The sequence below is a fragment of the Saccopteryx leptura genome, chromosome X (assembly GCF_036850995.1).
Source record: "Saccopteryx leptura isolate mSacLep1 chromosome X, mSacLep1_pri_phased_curated, whole genome shotgun sequence".
In the NCBI taxonomy this organism is placed as follows: domain Eukaryota; kingdom Metazoa; phylum Chordata; class Mammalia; order Chiroptera; family Emballonuridae; genus Saccopteryx; species Saccopteryx leptura.
Genome location: NC_089516.1, coordinates 81772480 through 81786660, shown reverse-complemented (window position 1 = coordinate 81786660; position 14181 = coordinate 81772480).

Here is a 14181-nt window from a genome sequence, read left to right as displayed (position 1 = left end):
TCTCACTTTTCCAGAACTTAACTGTATTTTTCCCATTGAAAAAAATGTTTTTAGAAGGAAATTTTGAAAAGTGTGAGTGTCTTTGAAATGAAAATACTGTACTGCTTTATAAGAAAGTAGGGTGTACCTGTGTGAGTCATATGAACCATTAGGTTATCAGGACAATCCTTACTATTAAGCGAAGTATCTTTCTGTTACCTGGATCTACAGTCTTCTTCTTCTCCCACTCCCTAATCCCCCAGGGATCTGAAGTCTAGAAAAATGTATTTTACCTTTTTAGATTTATTTTATTTACTTTTTAGAACACATGAGAGAGAGAGAGAGAGAGAGAGAGAGAGAGAGAGAGAGAGAGAAACAGACAGACAGGACAGACAGAAAGGGAGAGAGTTGAGAAGCATCAACTTGTAGTTACAGCACCTTAGTTGTTCATTGATTGCTTTCTCATATGTGCCTTGACTAGGGGGCTCCAGCCAAGCCAGTAACCCTAGGCTCAAACCAGCAACCTTGGGCCTCAATCCAGTGGCATTTGGGCTCAAGCCAGTGACCATGGGGTCATGTCTATGATCTGATGCTCAAGCCAGCGACCTCAGGGTTCCTCAACATCACAAACCGATGCTCTATTCACTGTACCACTGCCTGATCATGCAACCCTTTTAGTTTTATTTTTAAAAAGGATTCTAGAATTGGTTTACTGACTGATCATATAATTAAAATCTCATCAATAAAGATTCTAGGCCCTAAACTAATCTTCTGGATTGTGAAAACTTCCCATATCATTTATTGTAGTAAATCATATGGTATTTTGGGAAAGAAAACCCTTATCCTGCATTATTAGAATCAACATCCAGTACTGCCCTACCAGGCTCAAACTAGCCCTGTTGCTTCCTTCTCATCTAGAAAGTACATAGTTTACTACAGATCATGAATACATATAGTATGCTTGTCAGGCACTCTTTCTTCCTCCTGATGCCTGGCATACAAGCCCTAAAATGGCAGACTCATGACTTTCCTAAAGGAGAAATGATAAAAATAGAAAATATTATAATAATTATCATAGCGATGGAAGTTTTATATGCCTGATATATTTCAATTTTTACAAAATGTCATTGGGACTAGGTAGTAGTTTAGAGATAATAAAATATAGACTCCGAAAAGTTAAGCAACTTGCTATTGTATGCACAGCTAAAATATACAGTGTGTCCGTGAAGTCATGGTGCACTTTTGACTGGTCACAGGAAAGCAACAAAAGACAATAGAAATGTGAAATCTGCACCAAATAAAAGAAACACCCTCCCAGTTTCTGTAGGATGTTGTGGCAGCATGTGCACATGCGCAGATGATGACATAACACCATGTATACAGCGGAGCAGCCCACGGCATGCCAGTCGAGATGTGGATGGTACAGAGGAAAGTTCAGTGTGTTCTGTGGATTGCTAAATTAGAATCCATGACCAAAGTGCTACGTGAATATCGGCGCCTTTATAATGAAGCACCACCACATAAGAATAACATTACTCGGTGGGATAAGCAGTTGAAGGAAACCGGCAGTTTGGTGGAGAAACTCCGTTCTGGTAGGCCATCAGTCAGTGATGAGTCTGTAGAGGTTATACAAGATAGCTACCTAAGGAGTCCTAAAAAATTCTGTGCGTGAGCCCACATCGAACTGCACTGAATAGGTATGAAACTAGGAGAGTTTTCCTTTTATTTGGTGCAGATTTCACATTTCTATCGCCTTTGGTTGCTTTCCTGTGACCTGTCAAAAATGCACCATGACTTTACGGACACACTATAGTGGAGATAGTCTAAACTGTCCCCCTAATCCATGTTCTTGTACAGAAGTTAATGCTGCATCTTGATGTACATGCCTAGGAAATCCCTGCCGGCAGGCTCTGGCAGAAAGAACTGCACAAACAGCCTGGGAGAGGGGAAAAAAGGGGGAAAAACCCCACTTTCCTCAAGAGATGAGGCCCAAAGAATACAAAGAGAGTAAAAGGGTGACACCCTCCTACCTCACCCCACCTGCAGAAATACAAACACAACAAATAGCAAAGCAAAGTAGTAAGGGAGAAAATGATATTGTCTTTGCGATGTTACAGAAGTCCTCCTTTTCCACATCACGAGATACACATTTGGCCTCTCCTGTCTGAGGCTCTGGTTTTCTCCATTTCCCTTCTCCACTTTCACATTCTGGCTTCCTCTAGCCAGCTGGTCAGCACTCAGGGTCTTTGGGCTGAAGATACTCACGTCTTTATCTCCCAGGATAGACCTTATACTGACCTCCAGATCCGTGTGATCAACTGGTTACTGAAGAGGTCCATTTGGACAAGTCCCTGGTTCCTCAAACTCAACTTTTCTCAACCTGAGCTCTTCTACTTCCTCTTCCAAGTGGTCTTCCTCCTCCTCCCGCTCCTCTGCCTCCTCCTCATTAGGGTGTCACTGTCAGTGAAGTGCGCCTATGATGCACACTGTTGCCCAAGCCAGACTCCCTTCTCTGCCTCGCCCCCTCATCCCATCCACTTACCTCCAAATGCCTCTCAGTCCCCTTCTCCTGATCACCATTTCTGCCAACTGCAGCAGCTTCCTAACCTGTCTACCTGCCTCTGCTGCAGGAAGTGGATAGGAATGGCTCCAACACACTCTGCAGCCAAAGACATCTCCGTCAAATCTGAGTTGTTTCACATCTGACTTCAGACACCTCAATGGCTGGCTTTCCACCGCATTTGGGATAGAGTCAAAACAACTAAGCCTTCCACAGCCCTGCCCCCACCTAATGCCCCTCCTGCTTTGGCCATACTGAACATTTTTTTTTTCTGTTCGCTGAGTACATCACCTTATCTCTTAGTTTTGACACGTGTTGACCCTTCTGCCCGGAACATGCATTTTCTTCCCTTTCATCTGTCTGGTCCCTCTCGACTTTGGATGGGCAGGTGCTATTCTGCTGTTAGGACTAGGCCGGCAGTCCTTTGGGTCCTACAGTCTAGTCTTCACAGTCACTGTGGCTGGCTTTTACTTGTTTAGCTTTCAGAGGGAAACATTATTTCTACATTCTTGAATGTGTATAACTATATATGTATATTATCTCCTTATAAAAACTAACTTAGGGCCTGACCTGTGGTGGCGCAGTGGATAAAGCGTTCGAAACCCTAGGCTTGCCTGGTCAAGGCACATATGGGAGTTGATGCTTCCTGCTCCTCCCCCTTCTCTCTCTCACTCTCTATTCCTCTTTCCCTCTCTCTCTCTCTCCTCTCTGAAAAATTAATAAAGTCCTTTTAAAAAAAGTTATATTTAAAAAGAAACAACTTAGCTATAGGATAATTTAGTAACTGATTGTAAGAGACTGAGGTTAGCCCTTTGTATCTAGTCATGTATTTCTTTAAACATCTAGTGTTGCTTTCTCATCACTGATCTTTATCGGTGCCCAATAATACTTGTGGTCTTATATTTATTGAAAGAATTGCATAGTAGTTAATAATTTGGACTCTTTAGTCAGAATGCATAGGTACAAATCCAGGTTTTATTGCTATGTATATGACTTTGAGCAAGTCACTTAACCTCTTTGTGCATTTTTCTTATGTGAAATATTAGGAAAACAAACATTCTTTCTGATGGAATGTTTTTGAGTTATATATGATACAAGGAGTATAGGATGTTTAGAGCAGTGCTTGACACATAGTAAGTGCTCAGTGAATTTTAACCAAAGTTGTGATCCTGGATGCTGTTCTTTCTTGCCCATGCCATTTTTCCCAGAGAACAAGACAGTGACTATCACTGCATTTTCAAGTCTGTGGTCATTGGGTCTCTTCCTATTGTGTTTTTTCAAATATACCTTACTCTCTCAGCTTTCTACCTATTTACAAGATAAGAGCTAAATATATTCAAAAATAATTACAGCTTAAAAGACAACAAAGGAATTAAATATAACTTGTCAGTGCTTAATTGAGAAAACACAACTTTGGGAAGCAATTGTTCCTATGATATTAGGCATTATGAATGTAATGTCTGGCTAGGGTGAGAACAACAGAAAGTCAATTTTTAAATAAAATTGGTGATTTAATATGTTTTGACTTATTTTATTGAAGTATAATATTAATAATCACAGTAAAATCTGATAATAAGGTTTAAGTACTCCAGTAAAACCTTTACTTCCCAGCATCTTCTAATAGCTTGACACTTTAAGGCAGGATGGTTTTGAATGACCAGTTAACTGCAAAATGTGTTTCCTTTGTTCCTTTCATCCTCTGCTAATTGAGTTAGAATAATCACATCATATAAAGCTTCTCTGAGGAGCTAACGCACAGGAGGGGGTGGATGACGGTGGGTCACAGGAAAAGGTGCGGAAAGCGTGGCTATTTAAAGCACTCCCTCTTATTTGTGACTGAATGTATCAAGACACCAGGATTCTCTGAAAATCAAGAAATCCTGGCTTCAGAATGATTATTAGTTCATCAGTCATACTATTTTTTTCATGTTTATGGATGGCTTGATGCCATATTTTTCTAGAAGAAACTCTTGCTATTAATAGAAGGAAAGAAAAAGTAGGGGAGAGAGAGAGATTATAGTTAAGTTCATGCTGTATACCTATCTTAAAATTTGGGCCTCTGCCTTGTCAATACCTAGTAAAATATACTGATTACCTTCAAAATGTATGAATTACAATATTTTAGGGACTTTTCTAAGGAAATGGCTAGTAATAAGAACCTGTAGTAAGGTTTGAGGGTACAGTGGATGGAGCTTAAAGTAGAAAATTTCAATCAGGAAATATTGGTAATAACATTTGTATCCTGGGACTGATTGACTACTTGTATACTCACTGAATACCCAGTCTCCACCTTCATATGTATGCATTTACCTCTGTAGTAGGGATAGCCGAGGCCCAGTGGGATCCTGAGGCAGCCAGTTTCATTCACTCTGTACTGCCTATCCTATCTCTTCAGCCCCACTTTCTGTTTGTCTTCCCAGGGAGTTAAAACTAACTCAGAGTCTGATGTCCTACCTTATCCCCTACTCCCTGACTTCTGTCTTATTCTCAACCAGTCCACCTTCATATACCCATGATGTTGACTCTATTGAGTGGGTGTTTATAGTCAGTGAAGTGTATTGAAGAGGGAGGTGGTTGGAAAGCCATGAAAGAGATGGACTTTCAAGTGGGAAAAGTTTGACAAGCATGGTCATGAATGAAGAACTGTAAGTATCTGTTCTTCGTCCAATCATTTAATACTCAATATTTGTCTTTCAGGGAAGGAACTGCTTTAGACTCTCCTTTTTTCTTTTCTTATTTCCTTGTACTATTACAGTTTCTGACAGTACCTTGATCTGTGGATAGAAGGAAAATGTAGATAAGAACATGTGTCATGTAAACCCCTAAGAACAAGACCACAAAGTAGAAAACAATGGAAAACTAGGGCCCTGAACCAGAAGTGACAGGTATTGGCACCAATAGCTTAAGAAGGGTCAGTGCACTAAACAATCTTGGGTTTTGCCTACTCTCCATACATCTGTAGATGAAGAATAATCTAGACATCTCTGCATGGTTTGACTCCAGCTTACTGTCAATCTCACAAGAGTTTAATATTAGGGTTAAATCTCAATCTAAGGTAGAGTACTGAGGAGTAGAGGAATGACGATAGAGATTCAAGGGGAAGGGAGTATAGATGAATGAAGTTTTGTCTAGGTGTCAGGTCCCCCACTAGGTCTTGTTCTAGCAGGACACTGAAAATTTTTACAACCTTAAGGCATATTCCTGGTCACAGCCTCAGAAAAACAGTCCAGGAATGTCCTAAACAGCTTTCTCTACATCCAAGAGCCCTTGATTCCCCTTTCCATCTGAGGCTCCCCTACTCTGCCATCTTGCTTTAAGAAAGTCTTACTTATAAGCTGCTGGACTTGCTTTTGCTTTTTTTTTTTTTTTTTACTACAGCTTTGAATTTGAATATTTAGATCTATTTTGTTTTCTATTTGCTATAGGCCAGCCTTAATGCCTCACTCCAAAGCTTAGGCAATAGGAAACCAAGACAATTTACATTTAGCAAGTAAACCTAAGTATAAAAAGAAGTAATTATTTACACATTAAGTCTGCTAAAATCTAGCTATTTCTTATGTAGTTGAAAACATTCTGTATAAGCAATCCCAGTTTTTCTTTAGCTGGATACTTTCTGAGCTTCTGGTTGAGAAGAGTAGAGACCAACATTACCCTCCAACCATTCAAAACTTTGTTAGTATATGTATGTGAGTGTACATTTGAATGGGAGACTATAGGAAGGGAAATTACAGAGGGATTATGGTGTGGTGATAAGCATTTGAAGAACACTACACAGAATCAGGAACTATAAGTATTGAAATCAGTGTTCTCGGTTGATCCCTTCACTGCTTTCTGCTCTGGGCATGGCACTAGGACACTTAACTTCAAAGTACTGCTGTAAGTGAGGATTTTTTAAGAAAATTATTTTATTTTATTAAGTGAAAGGTGGGGAGGCAGAGAGACAGACTTCTGCATGCGCCTTGACTGGGATCCACCTAGCAAGCCCCCTACAGGGGGATGCTCTGCTCATCTGGGATGCTACTCCCTTGCTTGGCCATGGAGCCATCCTCAGCACCTGTTGCTAGAACTATTCAAGCCAAGGCTGCAGGAAGGGAGGAGAGAGAGAGAGAGAGAATGAGAGAGAAGGAGGGAGAGGGGTGGAGAAGCAGATGGTACCTTCTCTTTTGTGCCCTAAACAGGAATCAAATCCAACCAGGACTTCCACACTCCTGGTAGATGCTCTACCGCTGAGTCAACCAGCCAGGGCCTCAGTGAGTTGTTAAGAAGGTACAGATACTATAAAGAGTCTTAACCCCAACCATGCTCTTAACAGCTCATTCATCCACAGGCACCAAAGAAAGCTCCTGTTCCATAACAAACCTATAGCAGATCCTACTGGGGCCATAGTTACAAGTTGAGTTACGTTACAGTTTGGGGGAAAGAAAGGTGAGGTTAGAGTTTCCAGAAATAAGATAATAACTTTCATTGAACCTCAGCTAAGTGCCAGTTCATCACATCAAGATACCTTATTGTTTCTTAATCTCCAAGAAAATTACTGATTTTCACTTATTTAGCAAATGGAACCTTAGTGGAATTCTCAGGAATTTCAGTAATAAAACCAAACCTCTTTACCTTTGTTTTCTAGCTTGTTTTTATTTAATCACAGGAAACCATTGTTTTTTTATATAATAATCCTGTAACTGGCCACTTACTGAACTGGTTTATTGCTTCTAACGATTATCTAAGTTTTTTTCTTAGATTTTTACAAGTATTAAATCATATCATCTACAAATAAAGATAAAAAGTTCCTTCTTAAGTTCCAATATTTATGCCTTCTTTTTCTTTCTCATACTTAATGGCACTGGGCTGATATTTCCAGAAACACATTAAAATATAATGATGATAGCACTGCTGCTTTGTTCCTTATTTTGCTGAAAATTCTTCTTAGTATTTCTTCAGTAGTGACTCTGGCTTTGACTTAACATGTATTTATCAATTGTATAAAGCTTTTTTTAAGTCAAGAGTAGGTGATAAATATTAACACATTCTTTTTCTGCATCTATAAGGATGATCATACAGTTTTCTTCCTTTAACTATTGTTTTGATTAATTATAACAATATATTTCTTAATAAAGCCACATGTTTATATTACTGAAATGAAATTTAACAAGAAGTATTATTTTAATACAATGTTAGATACTATTGTTTAATATTTTCTTTGAAACTTTTGTGTTGTTATTTATAAAGAGGCCAAGTGTCCAACTTTGAAAGATGTATTGAGAAAATATTTTTATAACTTATTTATAATTAGTATATTAACTGCATAATTAACTTATATTTATAATTATTCTTAGCTTTATAAAAAGGAATCTGGAAGCTTTTTATTATTTTTTTTGCTTTTGAATAGATTAAATAACATGGAAATTGTTTGCTTCTTAAAGAATCATTTAAAATTTTAATCCGGAAAGTACCTTGACAAAAAGGTATTCTAACAACAATGTGCAGAGGAGAGAAAATTGTAGGGAGGAAAACAGTTTGGAAGTTATTGTAATGATACAAGCATGTGATGAATAAGGCTTGATATAAAAGAAAATAGGGAGAATGTTAAGATTGAAGAAGTGATTATGGAAGTGAAAGACCCTTCATTAAAGGGAGGACGATAATTTGTTAACTGAAAAGGTTGCCAAATAAAATATAAATGCCAGATATTGATTGAGTGATAAAACAAGAAGATTATATGATCCAATGCACATTTTGATCTGTAAATGCCCTTTTTGGGGGGCAACTCCAGTGATTGTGTAACGGAAAAAAAATTACCATTTTGAATAATGAGAAAAAAACAGTGATGGAAAAAAATGACTTGTTTCATGAGGTTAAAAGTTTATGTTTGTTTTCTTTTAGAGCAAGGACAATGGTGAAACATTTTTAAACACCACTGATTTTATTTAATAATAAATAAAATTCACCTTCCCTTTTTCTTTTTCTGTTTTCATGAAGTAATGAAAGGATGGTAAGAAAGTAGACATGTAAACATACTATAAAATGTTTAAATAATTTTTCTGAGTGATATGAGTTACAAAAAAATTTTTTTTATAGAAAGGGATATTTAGTATTAAAATGATTAAGTCATTTGTCCTCTTAACTTTGTGACTCTTGAAAGAATGATGAAAATGTTAATGAGTGTTACACTCTATATTCTTGACTGGAGCCATAAGATATTTTTTTCAAAGATTAAAGTTGTGTTTTGAAGTTATTTATACAATATTGACTAACTTTTAAAATTAATTTATTTTACGTTGAAAGAAAAATATGCAAAATACACTGCAAGTATAACTGTGAATTTGTGAAATAAAAATGCATGTCTGTAAAATAAATAGTTTAATATTTATTAGTAGCAGCAGCTTATTGAAGAGTTGGAGATATTTACTAAAAACTTCTTTGATCTTTTGTTAGTTTGTAAATTCTTTGTTTTTTCTATCTCAGATAGAAATGTAATTTTACAGAAACTGCAATGAGTTCCTAGCATTCAGTCTAAGTGTGTTAAATATTTATTTCTATTAGGATTTTATAATTATCTGAGACACTGAAACCAAGGAACTTAAATGATTTCCATGCATTTTATTATCATCTCAAGTGTCATGCAAAGAAGATTAAAGTGAATGCCTCTCTTCATTAAATTTAGAAATCAATTAAATTTCAAAATTATTTGTAAAATAAAAGCCCACATGAAAAATAGATGTTTAGATACCTTAACTTGCTGAGTAAAGAGAGAGGGCAACAGAAACCAGAGATGATACTACTCTTCATTAAAACACATGTATCTTGTTCTATGTAAGAGTGACTAACTGCCCTCCTACATTATCTCTAGTGTCTTATGATCAGTTCTGAATTTTCTGTCCACTAACTGTCAGCACAGCATTCTGAATGGAATTCCCTTATGTTCTTCCTAGGGGCTTTCTGCCTCTTGTCTTTACCAGAATGGTAAGTAACAAGGGTTTTATGAAGTAAAATAAGACTTTGGAATCTTCCAAGATGAAGCAGCTACCTGTTGTGTGTGCTGAATTCTTTAACCTCAAACTGAAACTAGATGCTCTCAAGCTGTGGTGTCCAAGAAAAAGCATAATACAGAACCATGATCTGTTTCTTCTCCTGAAGCTATTTCTTTGCTAAGGGACTCCTTCTATAGTCTAAAACCCAGAGAGTTCTGCCAGGAAAAGTTCTGAACAGTGTTAGGAAGAAATACACAGTATGTTAACATTGGATTGGGGGAATAAAGGGTAATAGAGAAAACTATTATTTATTCCCAAGTGTTCTTCTTTGAATTCTGGAAAGAGAAAACGATTTCTTATATTGTTAGAGAATGATTATTTGATTGTGAAATGGATAATATAATTGCAGTGGAGCTAATAAGCCTAACTAACAAAGAGTGTTTCATTCTGATGGCCTTATTAAAATATAATTTAGTCATAGCTTTGCTCTTAAATTCTAAGAAACATAAATAATAATCGTGTTTTACCAGAATTGTATTGACAGTGAAAATGTGACATGTGACACAAATGTTAAGAGACTGACATTCTTCCTCACCAAACGATAACTTAAAGTGTGAACTAAGACTGACCTTCAAAAACCTTCTTTGAAAGAAGTCATACACTCCTGTTGACATTGATTAAAATACATTGGAAATTGCTTTCAGAACTTGTTTCAAAACAAAACAAATTAAAACAAAAATCGGCCCTGGCCTGTTGGCTCAGTGTTAGAGCGTCGGCCTGGCATGTAGAAGTCCTGGGTTCGATTCCTGGCCAGAGCACACAGAAGAAGCGCCCATTTGCTTCTCCACTCCTCCCCCTCTCCTTCCTCTCTGTCTCTCTCTTCCCCTCCCGCAGCCGAGGCTCAATTGGAGCAAAGATGGCCCCGGGCGCTGGGGATGGCTCCTTGGCCTCTGCCCCAGGCGCTAGAGTGGCTCTGGTCGTGGCAGAGCAATGCCCCAGAGGGGCAGAGCATCGCCCCCTGGTGGGCAGAGCGTCGCCCCCTGGTGGGCGTGCCGGGTGGATCTCGGTCGGGTGCATGCGGGAGTCTGTCTGTCTCTCCCGGTTTCTAGCTTCAGAAAAATACAAAAAAAAATCAAAATCAGTGTTTTTTACCTGTATAGATATGTCTTATAATATACCTCTGAATTATTTTATACTTTACATAAACAACTTTCTAACTTTCTGAGATAAATATTTTATTTATTTAAAGAGAATGTTATAATAATCTTCATATTAAAGACATAAAAATAAAAGTACTCTGGAGAAAGCTGTTGTGTGGGATACCCAGACTCTTGCCAACTTACTGTCCCCTTAATCTCTTCCTAGGTCTATAAGAAACTTGTTTAGAACTCAAAACTCTATAGAACACAATTTGAAAGCCATTGTTTTATAAAGCTGTTAGTATTATATTAAAAATATTAGTAGACAGAGATAGCTCTACAATAAGTGGTGTTCACAAATTTGGGTGTGCAGTCTTTTCACAGGCTCAAGTGTGGAAACATTATTATTTTTAAAAGAATTTAATGAGCAAGAAATAACACTTCTTAATATATAATTCAACCTCATTTCTATTATGAGCCTATCACTCTCCCTAGGGTGGCAGAAATTTGATTCCTGTAAAGTTTGGGTTCTTCCTTTTTAGCAAGTTTACCTTTAAATTCTCATGCAAAAAGGAGAAGAGAGGAAAAATATTGGTAGGAGATAGATCTGGTCTTTCAGTTATAGGTCGCATAATTCTGGGTCATTGGCCCTTGGAGATTGCTGCTGGAAGTCCCTTATTCTTGTCTGATGGCCTCTTCCGCTCTAAAAACCTCTGTCAGATGCTTCCTCCCCATGCCAACACACAGGGACTCTATAAACTTGTTCAGGGCCTCAACCATCTCGAAGCAACCTGCTCTTATCAGTTCCTTTCCTTCTCTCCACTCTCCACTGGTCTGGGGAGGGTTTTTCTCTAATCTTGGAAAAATCCTTCTTGCTATTTTTCATGTTGTTTGCTTCTGAGGCTCCCAGAAGAATGAGATCATATTTTTATAGAAACACAAAAACCAGGAAACCCTGCTACAAATCTTCACTGAAGCACGGATATCTACATGAATTGCAGGAAGGCAAAAGATTGAAATACCCAGAAAAGATACAAGAATATAGGTTAGTAGCTCAAAAAATATTATTTCACACACAGCTAAGGTAAAAGAATGGATATAAAATTATGCATGCATTGTAGACATAAATGAGGGAGCATTAAATTTAGTAGCACAGCACTTAGATCAAGTTATGCAAATTAACACGATGCCATCTTAAGATGTTAGGGTTTTTCATTAATGAAATCCCCAAGTGTTTTACAGCACAAAGAAATGATTAAGACTAAGTAAAATTGTTGTAAGGTGGGACGGAGAGACCAGCTGATCTTTAGGCTCCTGATGAATAAAGAAAGGCCCTGAACCCCTTGTCTTCAGGATTTTCTCCAGTTCAGTGAATGCAGTAGTAGCAAAGGCTGGAAACCCCTTGGAGCATCAGCGGAGAAAACTATTCCAGGGCTCCAAAGGGCTCCAAAGTGTCAGAGGGATGTAAATTCAAATGATGATGAGCTCAAGTAGTATTAAGAGGGCCATTACCCATAACTTCAGAATATACAGGGAGAAGGTCTCGAGATTGAAGTGGGAGATTGGGTTGGAATATTCTTCCTTAAAGAGTAGCTGTGGCTTCTATGGTCTTTGGATAATGTAAATTAAAAAAGAGACTGCTGGTAAGAAAAATTCATTTTACTGTCAATATAGCATCCTTTCATGCTGCAGAAGTTTAATTCCAACCCAAGTTGCATCAGAGAGGAATTACAAATATTCTTGTTTTCATCAGCTCCATTGCCAGGAATTCTGTCTTTACTATAGCCATGGAAATGATCAAATGGAGTGAGGATAGGAAGAGTTAATGGAATATTATAAGGAGACACTAAATAAATTTGTAGTTGCTAAAACATTTGCCCTTTTCCTTGGATGTGTGAAGATGATGGTCCCTGATCCTTTCCTTCCCAAAGAATGACTGTCTTACACTTTTATATTTCATATAAACCATCAAAATATAGAGACTTTTTGGTTCCTCTGTCAAATAAGCTACCAGCTATTTTTATGTAATCACTATAATAGCTAATACTTTCATGAGACTTATTGTGTGCTGAGCTTTTCTATATATTAGCTCATGTAATCCTCACAAAACCCTCCTGAGGTACACACTGCTATAATCATCACCATTTCAGTGATGAACAAGTTTATGCACACTGAGGTTTGATACTTTATCAAATTAAATACAGATAGTAAATGGCAATCCTGGATTTTGAAAAGCAGGCAGGCAGAAAAGCAGGCAAGCAGGCAGGCAGGAAGTTTGGCTCCAGAATGTACAAACTGAACCACTTCACCTTTGTTATTTATGTACTTGACTAACAGAAGAGCTATAACTGATTCCAAGGCCTGAGGCTTGTTTATTTAACAGAAATATTCCAGATCTTTTAACTGAGAAGGAAAGCAACAAAGAAAAGAATGCCTTACACAGGTGATTGACCATTCAGAGCTATCCTGCTTTAAATGCCAACTAATGGGGGAGGGAGTAAAGTCAGAAAGTTTTTTTCCTCATAGTTCTCTGCCAAAACCATTTTATTAGCAGTCTTACACACAATAATATTCCACCTCAAAATATAACTCAACAAGAACTAAGAATATATTCTTTAATTAAGATGCTAGAGATCTCACCAGAAAGAGTTTTATGTGGTTGGGTTACTGTGAAGATGGCATTGGTTCAGCTGGTGAATGCTATAGGTAGATACCTGTAGAGCTGTTGTTGGCAGGGAAGAGGATAGGTAGTACATTGAGGCAGTGCATGGTGCAAGTGCTTACTAACCAGTGCCTTATGCAAACACAAGTAGCCCTAGATTTTTGTAAGCCTCACTTACTTTGAAACTTGTGGGAGTTTTATTAACATTAAAATGTTAACTATTTAATTTAAGTGCATGATTCTTCTTTTGATACTTTGAAAATTGTAACTTTTATGGAAAAGGATGTAGAAGAAGAGCAAGAAAATCGGATTGTGGGCAAGCATAGCATGAAGTTGGAACATTAGAAGTCTGTCAAAAAAAGAAGAGAAAGAGCAGAAAAAACAGGAGGGGAAAAATTCACTTTTGATATGATATGCTTTTATTCTATTGAATTTTTCACAATAATTACTTTTGTAATTTGAAATAACAAAGGATAAAATTGACAATCAGTGTTTATTTTATTTATTTATTTATTTTCATTTTTCCGAAGCTGGAAATGGGGAGGCAGTCAGACTCTTGCATGCACCCGACCGGGATCCACCCGGCATGCTCACCAGGGGGCGATGCTCTGCCCCTCTGGGGCCTCACTCTGCTGCATCCAGAGCCATTCTAGTGCCTGAGGTAGAGGCCACAGAGCCATCCTCAGCGCCCGGGCCATCTTTGCTCCAATGGAGCCTCGGCTGCGGGAGGGGAAGAGAGAGACAGAGAGGAAGGAGAGGGGGAAGGGTGGAGAAGCAGATGGGTGCTTCTCCTGTGTGCCCTGGCCGGGAATCGAACCCGGGAGTCCTGCATGCCAGGCCGACGCTCTACCGCTGAGCCAACCGGCCAGGGCT